Below are 15,553 nucleotides of genomic sequence, written 5' to 3'. Positions count from 1 at the left end.
CTTTATTGATGATGTACCTCATGATGCTAGAAGCAGGATGAATGCAGAACAAAACATTCTGCCTGCCAACTTACAGAGAAATGTGTCCAAACTAATTGTGAGGAACTTCATCATGCAGCAAGACAATGACCCAAAACACACTGCCAACACAAAAAATGGAAGGTTTTACGTGGTTTTAGAAAAACCCAAGAAACAACTAGAAGAGGCTGCAGTAAAAAGCTGAAAAATTATGACAAAACAAGAATGCTTGATGCAGTTATTGCAGGCAAGGGATATGCTACCAAATATGAAGTGTTATTTACTTTCATTAACTTTAATACTCTCTGTTCCAATACTTTTGCTCACCTAAAAATTGGGTGGTCTGATACAAAAGGTGCTATGTTCTAAATAGTTTAATGTATCTAGATGTAAATACCAGGAAATAAAAGCTGAAATTCTGAACTGGTCTTGTCTCGTGTTCCTCTATTTATCTCAACCACAAATGTATTCAGTCTATTGCAAAAAAAGGAGTTGGGGTTGCTGTTAGCTATCTGAATTTCTTGTTCTTATTGAATACACTATTTCCTTTTTTCAAACTCAAATTCATGGTTAGACTTACCTTTGCTTAACACATGATCTTGATTCACTCACAGGTAAATTTCTGCTATTTCTGTCAATTTCTGCTCAGGTATACGTAGCTGTCAGTAGAAAATGCATTGGAATAAAGAGTGTTGCCTTAATTTAAATAATCAAGTTAACTTCATATGGCATTTTGCAAACAAACTGAATGACTTTATCACAGCCATATATATTCATTTGCAACTAATTGACATGAATATGAATTGTAAATTGACTCACCATGTAACTAATCACTTTCACTCATTTCAAACCATAAACTCAATTAAAATATCAAGTTATTTCTACACTATTTTCTTAGTCAAACTTAAATCAAAATATTAAGGCTGCGGGGTAACACATTTTTTACCATTTTTTACAATACCTAGAAGCTATTTCAAATACTTTGAGTAGAAAGAAAAGCCTGCATAACCACAGACTGTTGCCCCCTTTTTACTGTTCACTCACTGAAATTGTATATGTTATGACATGGCAAGAACCATCCCTAGCTTGCTTTGAATTCAGCTCAGAGTTTTCTTGGTGAATAGCTTTACATTCTCTGTGGAGGTGGGGCCAAAGGCAAGAGTGAGCATGCAAACACGCACACACACAAACAACAAATTGTGATCATTCAAAAATCCAAATTGGAAAATGCAAAGACAATTGTGGAAAAATATTGCCTAGGATTCAAGTCACTGCACACACCTGTTTCAATGTTAATCCAGGGATTACATTGATCCATGCACTTCACATGCTGGGCTACAACATCTCTCAATTTGAATGGTTTCTGCCTGTCTACCCTCTGGATGCAGTTGCACCACTCAGAACCATCCCTAAATCTTACTCTAGAAATTGCAGGGCCGTCTCAAGGGGTGGGCAGGGCCTGTGGCGAGTCAACCTATACAACATATGATGATGTCATAATTGACCCATCATAGACTAACATAGTAGCTATTATAATAGCTGAACTATAAACTACAGTTTTACATGCAACAACATCACACAAACAGCCTACAACAATTGAAGAATTAATATTCCATTACACTGCCACTTTAATTCAAATATTGTAATAAACAATAACAACTCTGATTGTCTACAATGTGATCCTTCATGCCTTCCTTGTGGCAATTCAGCAATTATATCCACATAGCTGAGGCATTAGAAAATAACTGAAGTTCCGTCATAATGTCTTTCAGTAAGCTATTGTGTGCACAGAAATAATAGTCTTACATAATAATAGTCTTTCCTGTATTTTTGCTGTATTATCAAACAGCCAGTGACTGCTGAGCTGAGAATTGCCAAGGCGGAAAACTCAGAAATTACTCAATAAAGCTGGTTCTCGTCATTTAGGCTATTAGGCAAGTAATAATATTCGGCAAGTAATACAATTTTTCATTTTCTGCTCACTTGCACTTGGTAAAGGTCTGCAATATGCAGATTTTGTTGTTTAAATAATCTCAAAGAGCAGGATTTGTTTGCCTTTATTGCATGTTGCGCCAAAAGCTGATGCGGTAGTTCACCAAGTGCTGTTTTGTCATTAAGTGAGAGCCTCTTTACTGATTAGAACTGTTTTTTTAATTGATTTTTTTATGTTTTCTCCCTAAGATGACACGGCCAGTCCATATACGTACACCGATGACCCAAGAGATTAAGACCACTCACAGATTAAGTGAATCACGCTGATTACCTTGTAACCACAGCATACAGCAAATATTTTTTAATAGCTTTTAGTTCAATATTTCAAATGTAGTGGAAACATTACACATTCAATTCCAAATCAAAGCATTAGGAAATTTTATCAAGTCTGCATTATTCTTTAACAGGAAGCAAAGAAAAGGAATATTAATCTGTAAAAAAAAAATGCTAGTAGCGACATTTTTCCCTTCAAACTCTCTTCAAACTATATAAACTGAAGACATTTTTCAATATTTAACTTCACTTTAAATTACTGAACTAATATTGAGTTGCATAACCATTGTTTTTGATAACTGCTGCGCAATCTGCGTTGCATCGATTCAACCAACTTCTGAAACAGGTATTTCAGCCCAGGATCAACAAACTACATTCCACAGTTCCTGTGAATTTTTGGGTTTTGCTTCACAAACTGCATTTTTAATGTCACCCCACAAGTTTTCAATGGGGTTTAGATCAGGGGATTGAGCTGGCCACTCCATTACCTCAATCCTTTTTGTTCCTCACTTATTTGTGTGTTTGGGGTCGTTGTCTTGTTGAAACACCCATTTCAGGGGCATTTTCTCTTCGGCATACAGCAACATAATCTCTTCAAGTATTTTGATGTATTCAAACTGATCCATGATCCCTGGTATACGAACCCAACACCGTAGTATGAAAAACATCCCCATACCATGATTTCTGCACCACCATCATTCACTGTCTTCAGTGTACTGTGGCTTGAATTCAGTACCCGGGGGTCATCTGACATACTGTCGACGACCACTAGACCCGAAAATAACAACTTTACTCTCATCAGTCCACAGAATGTTACGCCATTTCTCTTTGGGCCAATCGATGTGTTCCTTGGCAAATTTGAACTGATTCTGCACATGCCCTTTTTTCAACAATGGTGCTTTACGGGGGCTTCTTGCTGATAGCTTAGCTTCGATCAAACGTCTTCTGACTGTAACAGCACTTACAGGTAATTGTCTTGATTGAAATCATCTTTGATCTTTCTGGAGCTGATGAATGGCTGAATCTTTGCAATTCTGATTATTCTTCAATCCGTTTTAACAGTAGTTGCTCGTTTTCTTCCACTTGTCGGATTTTTGTTGCCATTTAAAGCATTTGAGATCATTTTAGCTGAGCATCTTATAATTTGCTGCAGTTCTTTATACGTTTCCCCACTCCAATCAACTTTTTAATCAAATGACTTTGTTCCTTTGTTTGGAATGGCCCATTTTACTTGGCAATTCAGAAGGAAATATATTTTATAACAATGCGTGAAACATTTGCTTCCCCTCTTCCTTAATAAAGGACAATTAATGACACCTGTTTTTTCGCAGAATGAATGAATTCTCGAATTAAACTCCACACTGCTATTATTTTGAACACGCCCCTTTCAATGAAAGTCAGTTACTCAGAACTGCATGTCATGACAGTGGGGTCTGTTGTTTTTTCTATTACACTGCTACATCTACAAGTAAAGTATTTTCCATGCAGAAATATCACTACTACCAGTAACAGTGGTTCATCAGGTTACTGATGTTGTACTGCTGTTTTCTTGAACACAACTGTATGTCAAGATCTGCGATATATTAGATGGTAAGTGAACCAATGGTTCTCATAACCAATGTGCTGGATGCGGGAGAAATGGACAGGCATAAATACCTGAGTCACTTTTACAAGGGCCAAAATGTTATGGCCAGACGACTGGGTCGGAGCATCTCCGAAACAGGAAGGCTTGTGGGGTGCTCCCAGACAGTAGTGGTGAGTACCTACCGACAGTGGTCCGAGGAAGAACGAAGCATGAACCAGGTGGGTGCCGAAGGTTCATCAATGCGCGAGGGCAATGAATCCCGTCTGTTCCAAACTGACAGAAAGGCTACTGTGTCACAAAAATTGATGATGTTACGGGAGCAATGTGTCACAACACACAGTGGATCACACCCAGCTTTAAATGGGGCTGCATAGCAGCAGAATGGACAGAGAGCCCATGCTAACCTCTGTCCAGTGTTGAAAGTCCCTACAATGGGAATGCAAGCTTCAAGAACTGGACCTTGGAGCAATGAAAGAAGGTCACCTGGTCCAAAGAATCCCGTTTTCTTTTACATCATGTGGATGGCCGGATATGTGTTCGCCGATAAGCTCGCGGAGGAGATGGCACCAGGATGCACTGTGGGGAAAAAGACAAGCTGGTGGAGGGAGTGTGATGCTCTGGGCAATGTTCTGCTGGGAAACCCTGGGTCTGGGCATTCATGTGGTTGTCAATTAGACATATGCCACCTACCGAAACATTATCGCAGATCAGGGCGGCCTGTAGCATAGTGGTTAAGGTACATGACTGGGACCTGCAAGGTCGGTGCCAAAATTGCTCAGGAATGGCTTGAGCAACATGGCAAAGGGTTCAAGGCTTTGCCCTGGCCTCCAGATCTCAATCCAATCGAGCATTTGTGGGATATGCTGGAACAACAAGTCCAATCCATGGTGGCTGCACCTCGCAATTTACAGGACTTAAAGGATCTGTTGCTAACGTCTTTGTACCAGATACCACAGGGCACCTACAGAGTCCATGCCATGGCTGGGCAGAGCTGTTTTGGACACACGAAAGAGCAACAGCATGTGTTTTAAATGAGAAACTATGAATTTTGGTCAAATTGTCTCAATTCCATCATGTAATTTCTGAGGACATCTACATGCCCTTCCTTGTAGATGTCCCCAGCCTTGAGATTCTATTAAGAATGTCATATCATTCTTAGCTATAAGTTGATTAGTCAAGGGCTCATTTTTGCTGTCCTGCAATGTGGCAAACAAATTATATTATTGTTGTAAGATTTCTTCACATATTTTATCAATTTGTAATAAAGCATATCAATAACTAGAATGTGACCAAAGGTCAAAAGCTAATTGTTAGCCATATAGTCACAAAATGGCTCCTCTGACTAAACTGTCCTACAGTCTGACACAATGTCCTATGGTGTGACAGACGTGTTCATATACAAAAAGCTTAACATCCTTATATCTCATTCATTTATTACAAATGATAAAACTGTTATTTTAGTATGTTTAATTTCATTTAATAACATATCAAGCAAGCTAATGTTAGAAAGTTACCTGTGTGTTAGCCTAGGGATAATATGATGAGAATTGGCATGTTCTTTAAACAAATAAAATGTAAAATAAGTAAATGACAAGTAGGTAGATAATCATAGATCATTTGCTAACTGATATCTTGCTTTCTTTGAAAGCAGTTACAGTAGCTGCCTAGTGCATGCAAGGGTGGAACTTTGGTTCAAGCCAACTGGGCTAGCACACTGAACATTTTAGTGCCCTAGATATATTTTCACTAGCCAAAAATACACAATTTAATTTTCAAGCATAAAGCACAAGCATTAGACATCCAACTCATCTAAATATAAATTACCATGTTAATGTCACAAAATAGTTATGTTTAGTATATAATTTATTTTCAATAACAAAACTGCAAAGAGAAAAAACGTTTTCATGTATGTAGTGTAGGCTACAGGTGCTACACCCACGCACCATTTCCACACCCACCTGACCCAACTCAGTTTTTTAAACACCTTAATTATAAAAATCAATGCAGTCAGTGTGTAGCAACTCATTATGTGTGTGGAATACAGACCACCACATAGTAAGCCGGTCCATACATGGCCAGATCCCCATTTTATTCTACAGTCTATAGTCCCCTACCATTCATCCAGCTATCCACAAATGTTTTGATGAAGATTTATTTTTGTAAGGCTTTACTTGTTTCACAGGAATTCATGTTATTATTAATACAATCATAATAGACAGCACACAATCTCATTTCCAGTTTTCATGAAGAATACCAATTTCAAACTGATCGGCTGACTGGGAGGCCCCAGGAAAAAATTGGGCCAGGGAGACACCAGGACTGAAGGAAAAATAGGAGAGACTGACATACCTTATCATGACACTGACATTTAAGAGACGCCATAGGAACACATCAATGCATAGAAACACAAGTGATCAATACACAATTAAGCATGACTTTTGGTTTGTTGTCCGTAATACACTTTAATTGTGACTCACCAATGGGCTAGAGCTCTCTTTTTGGTACTCGCCCTTTGAATTCTACCTTATGTAACTTCACCACACTAATAATGAGATAAAACCTAAATAATAAATATGTTGTGGACAGATGAGCCCAAGATTGACTTGTATCAGAGTAACGGCAAGATGAAGAGCCAAAACAAATTGTGGAGGATAAACGGTACTGCCCAAGAAAAGAAGAACGAAAATCCCTCAGAAAAATGACTCTTCTACATGATCAAGTCAGAAAACATTTGACAAATAACTTGGGTTATGGATGTGATGCAAAAAGTAAAGTGGACTCCAGAATTATTGGCACCCTTAATAAAACAGGATAATGATCTATATTTTATGTTCAAACATACGGGAAAACTATATCCTTTTATTTCAATACATTTACTGTAATGTCTCAATGTTTTTTATTTAGTAATCAAATTTTTTCGGAAAAAAAATTATTTAACAATAATTGTACCATAAAATTAAAAACAGTGGAATTGGCAATACAATTTTACTAAAGTCATGTTTATCTAGAGTATAAAAATTTATATAAAAATAGCACACAAAATTCCTTTGTCAACCATAAGCATGGGAAAATTGAAAGAACTGTCAATTCAGAAGACACAGATGGTAATTGACCATCACAAATCGGGTAATGGGTACAAGAAAATACATATATGGATAAACATACCACTTACATCTTTTGCTGCCAGTGGTCCATGGGCACTATTCAAGATCACAATGAATTCAACAAAGTACCAAGAAATCTTGGCAGATAATGTGGTTGCTTCTGCTAGGAAGCTGAGACTTGGTCATTAGTAGATTGTCCAGTCTCCAGACTTAAATCTCATGGAAATCCTGTGGTCTCAACTGAAGAGGGGGTTATCCCAAGGATATCAATTCCAACATGGAGGAATGGTTAAAAATGTGTTCTCTAACATTTACACATCAAAAACTATAGGAAAAGACTCATGGCTGTCATCTTTGCCAGGGGTCTGAGTATTAAATCAGGGGTGCAAATAATACTGGAATATGTGTTTTGGGGAAATAGTTGTTTTATTTGAAAAATGTTCTCTTCAAGTATTTTTTTAAATCTTTAATAAAGCACGCTACTTTACACAAGTTGGAAAATAAAACTTGTCAATATCTGTAGTATTTTTAGTTTACAGCACGTTGTGCATATTAATTCTGGAGCCCATTGTACTTTGAGACTATGGGCAAGTAGGTATTTTCAGTCAACTACATTGAATTTTTGAAAGAGCTCATGTTAATATAGAAATAAGTTACACATTTTTTTATGCTCTGGTTGACATTACTATTTATAACATAGGGTTTCGTAGCTCTGCCTCTGAATTAGGACAACGAGATGGAATCCTATTTCCTAGTTTGCGGTCCTCTTTAAATAAGCAAACAATTTGCGGTACAGATTTTACTTGGGGTTTTCTCCTTGCTGTTGACCTCCATGTAATTTCTCAATGAGAAAGGCTTCCCATGTGTGCTGTAGCCGCCAGGATTTCCTAGTCCAGTGTTCTCTGTGAACTTAATTCGTAACTACTGGAGGAAGGCTGAGCACTGCGTCGGCTTCTTGGAGGTGGCCTTGCTGCTTTAAAGGAGGATCTCCGTTTGGCTTCTGCTGTTTTTCCCATAGTTATCTGGCTTTAGTTGGTGTCACTGACTGGTTACTTTGGTTTTTTTGCCTTTCATTTGCTTGGTTTCCTTAGAGTTTGTGGGCCCGACAATGTATTGCGTGGCATCTTCCGACCCGGCCTAGCATTTAAGGGCCAAGATCCACACTGTTTGTCAAGGTGTAGCCCCCCCCCTTTTGTTGTTTTCATTCCTTTTTGGCAAACCAACTGTCCTTAGTGTTTTTAATAATTTTTCCTTTCAAGTTGAGTTTTTAGCAGTGCCAGGCCTATAGGAGTGATTGGGTGGCCAGGGGGGCTGTGTGTGGGACTTCCCTTTCTGTTGCTCTCACTCCATGCAGGTAATTAACTTTTTTTGTGCAGCTAGCGCGTTGTAGCATCACAAGCACATGTGATGGTGTAGGAACCTTTGGAGTATTCCCCCCTCTTCTACCATGGTTCACCTGGCTTCCCCACTCGCTCCATGCTGGTAACCCTCTGGCTGCTGGTTTGAATGTAATTTTAATATTTTAAATATGAGTTCTGGCTTAATAAAGTTCAGTTTTTACCTTTGAGATAAAACCTTTTGGAATAATACCTTTTTTTATATGCATTGATCTTTATTATAGCTGTTCCATTTAACCCAACCCTTATTATAATAAAATGCATTCTTATTACTTGAAATTTACATCTCTGTTCACTTCTTTGGGTGAAATTCTCAAAGTGCTGCTAGTAAAATGAGTGCTTAAAAGCCACAAAAACAGTCCGTTTATCAAAATTCCACATAAGCACAATTATTGTCCACACCACATTAATTTAAGGTTACACTGATATTTTAATCGTATAATTGATGTTGAATGTAAAAAAAAAAAAAAAAACAGTCACACAATTGTCCTAAAGCCACTGTAGCATTGTCTTGGCTGTATGCTTCAGGTCATTGTTGAGTTGACAGGTGAACGTCACCCCAGTCTTAGGTTGTGTGCACTCAAGGACCTCTCTGTATTGGGCTGTATTCAATTCCCTCAATTCTGACCAGTCTCCCTATCCCTGCTGCTGAGAAGCAATCCCATAGCATGATGCTGCCACCATCATGCTTCACTGTAAGGATGGCATTAGCCAGGTGATGAGCAGTGCCTGGTATAGTGCTGGGAGTTCTGCCCAGAGTTCAATTTCTGTCTCATCAGTCCAGATAATCTTTTTCCTCATGTTCTGAGTCCTTTAAATGGAATTTGGCAAACTCCAAGGCCTGATTGATGGAGTGACCATTGGGATTATTGGTCACCTCTTTGACCAAGGCCCTTCTTGCCCAGTTACTCAATTTGGCTAGACCATCAACTCTAGGAAGAGTCCCAAAGGAGGTGGGTCCAAACATCTTCCATTTCACAATTGAGGCCACTGTGCCCCTGGGAACACTCAAAGCCTTAGAAATGATCTACGCCCTTGATCTATGTATGCCTTGCCACAATTTTATCACAGAGGTCTACAGAGAATTCCTTGGGCTTCATGGCTTGGTTTTTGTCCTGACATGTAGTGTGAATTGTGGGACCTTATATGCACAGGTGTGTGATTTTCTAAACTCATGTCTAATCAATAACATTTTCCACAGGTGGAAAATGCACCTGACCACAATTTGGAGTGGCACAGCAAAGGGTCTGAATGTGTATGTAAATGAGAGATTTCAGTTTCTGATTTTTTAAAAGTTTTCAAAAATGTCTAAAAACATATTTTCACTTTGACATTATAGGTTATTGTGCGTAGATTGATGGGCAAAAATTGAATTTTTTTATCCATTTAAAATTAAGTCTACAACACAAAGTGTGCAAAAAGTGAAGGGCTCTGAATACTTTAAGAAACCACTGTATATTGTTTCATAAAAATAAATAAATAAATAAATAAATAAATAAATAAATAATAGATACACTGTTATTATTTAAATTAATTTCCCTTCTCACCACGGGGCCCTGTGAAAGACAGGGCCTGGGGCAGTCATACTGGTCCCCCCCCTACAAAAGACGACCCTGCCACCTGGATCAATGATCATACACGTACCTTGGATTGTAACAAGCACAAATACATTGAGGCCCATGGTGCACAGGCTTAAATCAGAAAACAGAAAAGCACCGGCTTTTACTTCAATGTTCATTCCAATCAAAATGTAAGATAAATGTAACATTTTTAGTGCAATATTCTTGTTGCATTCATGTTGTCCTGCAATTGCTGTCCAGGACATGGAAATAGAAATCCTCATCTGCAGAAAGAGCAATTCATAGAATTAAACATGGCCTGAAGTGCCATTCCTAATGATAAAGTTTTTTATAGACATGTTTGTGAAGAATTACACTCCAGTGGGGCGTGTTCTCACTGTTCTTTCTGTGTTTTCAGCTGGTAGGCTACTACTACTACTGGTGGCCAAACTGACGAAATTTAGCGCAACAAATGCATGATTTTAAAACGCATCTCTGGTTTTATTTTTAATCTGTTTTTTGTTATTCTACCATGTTATTCAAGTACCATTCCCCCTCCACATGGACATGTTGGATCTGTAACAGGAACTTGTGTGTCCACCAGGGGATAGTTTAGTTCTGCTATTTCAAGTCAATATCAGCTGAAGACCTCATAGAGACCTCTCAATTATTAACAGCTCTCCGATGACAGGCTCAATTCCTTCTTGTTCTAAACATGCCATTATTCAGCCTTGGTGAAAGAAACCTAATCTAGATTCCTCTGACCTAAAATATTATAGGCCATCTCAAGGGTGATGTCAAAGCAGGTACTGACTTTCATGAACACTAATAATCTGTTTGAAAAAAAAAAAAAAAAAAATTGCACAATGCATTGCACTGAAACTGCTCTTCTTAAAATAACTAACAATCTCCTTTTAAATGCAGATAATGTTGCATCCTCAGCACTGATTTTACAAGATCTCAGTACTGCCTTTGTTATGGTTGGTCATTCCATTTTAATGAACCACCTTAGAGATTGGGTGGGAATTAACGGTAATGCCCAGAAGTGGTTTTGTCTTATCTCACAAGCAGATTGTTCTCAGTCTCCAATCCATTGGTGAGTTTGTGTCCTTGCTAGCCCCCATTGCATGTGGTGTCCCTCAGGGGTCTATTCTGGGGTCTGTACTATTCTGTTTTCTATTTATATGCTCCCATTTGGTGATGTAATTTCTAAACAAAATATATATTTTAATTTTTATGCTGATGACACACAGCTTTACCTTGAGTTAGCTGCTCTTCATTGTTATGTATTTGATATCAATTGCTGGATGGCCTAAAATGTTCTGCAGCAGTTGAACATAGATAACACTGAGGTTTTAATGATTTGTCCCAACCCTGAGCCTGAATGTATATTGCGTATATCTAAACTCTCTCAGCTTGAATGTGAAGCTTGCATCTCAGAACCTCAGGGTTATTTTTGATTCTTGCCTACATTTTGAGCCTCATATTAAAAAGGTAATGCAATCTTACTACCAGAAGCTCAGGAATTTTGCTAAGATTAGGCCATGCTTATCTCTCTTCTACACTGAGAAAGTTATTCATACACTTAGATTACTGTAACTTGCTATATTACATTACATTACATTATTGGCATTTGGCAGACGCTCTTATCCAGAGCGATGTACAGTTGATTAGACTAAGCAGGAGACAATCCTCCCCTGGAGCAATTCAGGGTTAAGGGCCTTGCTCAGGGGCCCAACAGCTATGTGGATCTTATTGTGGCTACACCTGGATTTGAACCACCGACCTTGTGTTTCCCAGTCATTTACCTTAACCACTACACTACAGGTCGCCCTGCTATATCCCAGTTTATGTAGTCATGCACTGTTTAAGCTCCAGCTGGTTTAAAATGAAGCAGCAAGTTCTATTTAACAGTATTAAAAGGACACACATCACACCAATCCTGGCTGAACTGGCTGTTATTTTTAGAATTGATTAAAGATTTTATTAGAAAGTTTGCATGGCCTAGTACCTATCTATAATTCTGAGCTGTTAGTGCCATATAGTTTAGGAGATTGCTAAGGTCCTCACAGAGTGATCTCCTTACTGTCCCATGCTCCAGGTTAAAAAGTAAAGCTTCTTTATAAGGGCTCCCAAGCTCTGGAATTCACTTCCTGTTAACATTTGAAAGGCAGAGACAGTAGTCAGTTTTAGTTACATTTTTAGATTGGCCTTTGAGTGAATTATGTTTTCTATTTTATTTTATTGTGTATTTCAATGTCCTTTTCAATGCTGTCATTCAACAAAGTTTTGTACAACAACTTGGAATGTCCTTAGAAAGAAAGAAACTGCTGGCATACTGGGCAATAGGTCGACCAACAGCAGTTGATGACAGGAACATTGTGAGAGCTGTGAAGAAAAACTCCAAAACAACAGTCAGTGACTTCACAAACAATCTCAACGGGGCAGGGGTAAAGGTATCTCAACCAGTTGAAGAAGACTTAGAGAGCAGGAATAAAAAGGCTATACCACAAGATGCAAGCCAAGTGGTATAGTAGTAGTAGTCAGTAGTAAGAATCGGAAGGCAAGATTTGCAAAGAAGTACAGAGATGAGCCACAAACGTTCTGGAACAAGGTGTTATGGACTGATGAGACCAAGATTAATCTCTACCAAAGTGATGTAAAGGCCAAAGTGTGGAGAAAGAAGGGATCTGCTCATGATCCAAGGCATACAAGCTCATCTGTGAAGCACGGTGGTGGAAGTGTCATCGCTTTGGCTTGCATGGCTGCTTCTGGAGTGGGCTCATTAATCTTTATTAATGATCTAACTCATGATGGTAGCAGCAGGATGAATTCAGAAGTCTAAAAAAACATTCTGCCTGTCAAGATATGGTGAAATGTGTCCAAACTAATTGGGAGGAACTTCATCATGCAGCAAGACAATGACCCAAAACACACTGCCAACACAACAAAGGACTTAATTCGGAGCATGCATTTCACCTCCTGAAAAGCTATTGCAAGAAAGGGATATGCTACCAAATATTACGTTTTATTTACTTTCATTTACTTAAATACTCTGTTACAATACTTTTGCTCCCCTAAAAATTGGTGATCTGATACCAAAGGTGCTATGTTCTAAGTACTTTAACAAATCTAGATGTAAATACCAGGAAAGAAAGCTGAAATTCTTGTCTCGTGTTCATCTTTTTATCTCAACCAGAAATGTATTCAGTGTATTGCAAAAACAAAGGAATTGGCCTTGCTGTTCCAATACTTTTGGAGGGGACTGTAGCTTCTAATTGTATTTGGCTTCAGACAAGTCTATCTAATATCCCCATTGATTTCATTGGCATTGATTAAACTATGTGGATTTATTTTATGGGACATAGTCAGGAACATTATTTGGATAATATTGATACTCTGTCGATAGGTTTATGAATTGGTTCCATTAATAAGCCTTCCTAGTTATTCATATCAAAATAAACCTTGAAATATTGAGTCAATTATTCATCAAATCACATTGTTTAAGTGAACCATGAAAATATCATGTCACAGCCACCCCGAAATGTCTCTTTGCCACCCCTGCTATCAATACACACAGGCTACATATTTCTGACATGTTTGTACATGACTGTGAGAATTGCTGTTATTTCGCTTGCATAGGTTTGGGATATATCCTGCCAACCTGTAGCATGGTGGATGACAAGCCTGCCATCCAAATAGTGTGACAGGTTGACTTTTACATTGCAGTGTGTTATTTGCTTCTGTTTTGTACATGCTGTTTGATATTCTGTTTTCTCTCTGTTTTAATGATAGCCATTTGATGTGTAGCCCAGTCTCAGAAATGGGGAGCTCATTTCTAATGCTGCCTGTAAGACGGACCTGCTTGTTGCTGCATATCTGATTCCATACTGTCAGGTGTTCACACTGCCCCCATCTGGTCAGACACATCCACTGTTAAGATATGTACAGTAATAATTTTAACTTTAAATAATGAAAAATAATGAATAGCATCTGCGGCGATTTCTTTCATTTACCCAATCAGTAAACCTCTAAGGTGGGTCACTTTAAGCACAAAGACGAGTAATATCGGCTATTACCGTTATTCCCTACTGCAAATTTTGGCTTTACTTCAGGCAACACCTTCAACAAAAGATAGACTAATCCAAAAATGTTCTTCCTGTTATTTATAAAACCTGAATTGCTAAAAGGATAACTACTGTACATTGTATACCATATGATGCAAGAATGTAATATCTGCTTATTGGGAAGCAGATAATGTACGAGAGCACATGTTTTACCCTTATTGGCCCGAAGAATGGCATATTCAGTATCACTCCGTAGATAAATAGAGGCTTTGTCATCGCTAATTGGTCAACACTAAGCTATATGTGAAGAAAAGTGAAGCCGTATAGTCAGCGCTCATCACCGGTACGCGGCAACTCCCGCAAACGTCGCCTAAAGAATAGGTTTTGCGTGCCATGTTATTTCAGGTCCCCCAAGTGCAATATAGGCGACCAACACGATTTTGATTCATTCAGATTTTCGTTCAACGCGACAAGATAGCATGGGAAATGGCAAGCTATTTCTTAAACAAACCCGACCAACGTTATAGGCTATCTACACGGAATACAAAAAAATGAAGTAGGCTATTAAAATGTACCACAAATCACGAAGTCGAATAGGCTACTGGCAATAATCTCTTAAACACTCTCATGTGTTCTCGTGCACTGTTACTAAATCATTGCAATATTTATGCACAAACTGAAATACCGGTTTCACAAGATTAAAGTTTTGTTTACAACAACGCAACAGTGGGTAGGCTTTAATAAATGATGGCTTCAACACTCATGTCGTTGCTTACTCACGTGTTGTACTGCGAGTGTTACATTTTGACTAACATCAATAATTTGAAATTAAGCTGCTTGACTAATGCAACTCGGTCTATTTAGGCTGATCAAAACAAGCGAATATGCGGGAGCAAAGTTACCTGTGTGGTTCCCTTTGTGTCGCAGTCCTCTTCACTACTTTTGACATGGATATTGAACGAACGTCGCAAGCGCAATCGCCTTCCGGAGGCACAGTAGCCCAATCTCGAATGAACTTTCGAGCTTTTCCTCGAGATGACTGGATCTGTGTGTTTATCCTACCTGTAGTTTTATTTTTATGCTTGGCGACGGTTGCTACCACGGTGATGCACGGATACGTGAAGAATACTGCTGGCCTCTTGCGAAGGAAGACAGGGGTGGAGCTACATCATTCCGTTTACGGAGATATTAGCTAACATCTGAATCATGACACTGACCAAAGACTGTCGGTTATGGGATGTGTTTAGGGTACAATCTATTTGAAAAACGTTGCTTTACTTGAACAGACAAATCTGTTGCTTTACTTGAATTAGCCTATATTGGTTTGAGTGTGCGTGTGTGTGTGTGTGCGTGTGTGTGCGTATGCGTGTGCTTGCGTGCGGTAATGTACAGTAGCTGTAAAGAAAATTTAAAAGGCTGTATGAAACAAACAACACAGGTAATGAGCAATATGCTAACATAAATAAATAAATTGCGTTTATACAGTTGCTGAGGGAATTTATCAACAAATAATTCCTAAAAAGGTGTTGAAATGATTAAACCTAGTATTCTAGACGTG

At 38.5% G+C, this 15,553-nt stretch overlaps 1 protein-coding gene across 1 annotated transcript in view; it reads right to left on the bottom strand.

The window, feature by feature from the left end:
* The window catches only part of vwc2 (von Willebrand factor C domain containing 2), a 94,798-nt gene extending 79,704 nt beyond the window's left edge, over positions 1 to 15,094 (bottom strand). Inside the window, exon 1 of the mRNA XM_061258784.1 lies at positions 14,898 to 15,094. The gene's annotated coding sequence lies outside the window, so the exon portion shown is untranslated. The remainder of the gene's footprint in view (positions 1 to 14,897) is intronic.
* Between the last annotated feature and the right edge of the window lie 459 nt (positions 15,095 to 15,553).

Source organism: Conger conger, chromosome 1 (assembly GCF_963514075.1).
Source record: "Conger conger chromosome 1, fConCon1.1, whole genome shotgun sequence".
NCBI classification, from domain to species: domain Eukaryota; kingdom Metazoa; phylum Chordata; class Actinopteri; order Anguilliformes; family Congridae; genus Conger; species Conger conger.
This window is presented reverse-complemented; position numbering and strand designations above follow the sequence as displayed.